The sequence below is a fragment of the Tupaia chinensis genome, unplaced genomic scaffold (genome assembly GCF_000334495.1).
Source record: "Tupaia chinensis unplaced genomic scaffold, TupChi_1.0 Scaffold000402_1, whole genome shotgun sequence".
NCBI lineage: Eukaryota > Metazoa > Chordata > Mammalia > Scandentia > Tupaiidae > Tupaia > Tupaia belangeri.
The window spans coordinates 5,482,514-5,484,617 of record NW_006159904.1 but is presented as its reverse complement, the minus strand read 5'-3'; the positions used below and the strand labels follow the sequence as shown (position 1 = coordinate 5,484,617).

Genomic DNA, 2,104 nt, shown 5'->3' with positions numbered 1-2,104 from the left:
TACACCAACCCATTTAAGCTCTAAGAGGTAATATACTCCGCATATTTAAAGGTCATTTTTCGTCTAGTGCACACTAGCTAGTGGACTCTGTGCATTCCTGGCAACTAGGACAGTAGGTGAAACAGGTGTCCCTAATGAGGAGGAAGCTGCTCACAAGGGACCATCAGGGGTTAAGAGACACTTCTGGCAACTGATCCCAGGGATGCTTCTCTTTTCTCTGGCAGAGCCCCGCAGCTCACGTTTCTTATTCATTCAACATTTTAACAATTTACTATTGAGGGGCTAGCAGGTGGTGTGATGGTTAAGGGCGCTAGACTCCCGTAGTTCAAGTCCTGGACCTGGAGGTTTGCTTTCTCACTTTCTCTCTCTTTGTCTCTCTCTCTCTCTGGTCAAATTAAAAATAAATAAAGTTAAATAAAAGAATTCTTTTTTTAAAAAAAGATTTGCTATTGAGGGTCCAGCAGGTGATGTGGTGGTTAAGGGCGCTGGACTCCCACATGGCTGACCACAGTTTGAGTCCTGGACCTGGATGCTTGCTTTCTCACTTTCTCTCTTTCTCTCTCTCTCTCCCTCTCTGGTAAAATTAAAAATCAAGAGATAGCAAGGTGGACACACTTTACTCTCATGTTTCATTTCATTGTTCTAGTCTATCTACAGACTAGATGAACATGCCCCCGGATACATGGTCTCAACATGGTGGTATTTTCCTGACTACTTTATTCCTCTCTTTTTAGGAACTGTAAAACTATAGTTTTCTGAAGTACCTTAGAACTTTTCTTGGTATTTTTTATTGCCCAGCATTTTTAAACATATTTCCCCCCTCCTTAGGATATGAACAAATGCCACAAAATCGTACCCAAAGTAAAACTGACAAACCTGGTAAAACAAAGATAACTGCTATGTCTAAAATAATGGTTGTATTATAAGACTGAAGGGTTTACATTCTTCAAAAAAAACCTTAAAGTTAACTTTAGGGCCCAGTGGGTGGCATAGTGGTTAAGGTGCTGGACTCCTACATGGCTGACTGTGATTCAAGTCCAAGAACCAGTGGCTCAAAAATCACGCCAGGTACGTGTGCTCAAAATCCCAGAAGGAGGGACCAGCAGTTAGCATAATGGCTATGTCACTGGACTCCCATGTAGTCGACCGCGGTTCAAGTCCCGGACCTGGTGGCTTAAACTCATGCCAGGCATGTGTGCGTGCGTGCCCAAGATCCCGAGAAGAGAATGGAGAAGGGATTGCGGCGTGGTCATCCCCCCGGGGGGTGATTTCTTGCTTTCTATCTCTCTGTCTCTGTCTGTCTGGCGAGTGCATGCACCCTATAGCGAAAAACCTCTCCAAAAAAAAAAAAAAAAAAAAATCCCAGAAGGAGAATGGAAGAATCGGGACTGTGCCTTTTGGAGCAGAGCTGGGGGTGATTTTTCACATTTCTCTCTCTCTGTCTCTCTGGCAAGCACACACACCCTATAGTAAAAATCTTTCTTAAAAAAAAATAAAATAAAATAAAATTTAAAAATTAAATTAAAATAATTAAAGTCAACTTTAAAAAAACAAAGGGCCAGCTGGTGGCATAGTGGTTAAAGCATTGGAATCCCACATAGCCAACCACAATTCAAGTCCTAGACCTCTTTGCTTGAAAATGGTGCCAGCAGGTGGTGTGGTGGTTAAGGCCCTGGACTCCCATGTGGTAGACTGCAAGTTGAGTCCCAGACCCGATGGCTTACAACTCATGCCAGGTGTGTGTGTGTGTGTGTGTGTGTGTGTGTGTGTGTGTGTGTATGTGTATGTGTATTTGTGCTGAAAATCCTGAGAGGAGAATGGAGGAAAGGGAATTGTGGCATGGCCATCTCCCACGGAGGATGACTTCTTACTTTCTATTTTTCTGTCTCTGTGTCTCTAGTGAGTGCATGTGCACTATAGCAAAAATCTCTCAAAATAAATAAATAAATAATATTAAAATATATTTTAAAAAGAAAGAAAATCGTAACAGATGTGTATGCACATGCCCCAAATCCCAAGAGAATGGAGAATAAGGACTGCAGCACGGCCATAACCCCAGGAGGTGATTTCTCACTCTCTATCTCTCTCTGGTAAGCACACGCCC

At 42.7% G+C, this 2,104-nt stretch overlaps 1 protein-coding gene and 1 long non-coding RNA gene across 4 annotated transcripts in view; one reads left to right on the top strand and one right to left on the bottom strand.

The window, feature by feature from the left end:
• Positions 1 to 2,104, top strand: part of LOC114008831 (uncharacterized) — a 38,465-nt gene that overhangs the window by 17,970 nt on the left and 18,391 nt on the right. The window lies entirely within an intron of this gene.
• Positions 1 to 2,104, bottom strand: part of NEK3 (NIMA related kinase 3) — a 31,039-nt gene that overhangs the window by 11,238 nt on the left and 17,697 nt on the right. The window lies entirely within an intron of this gene.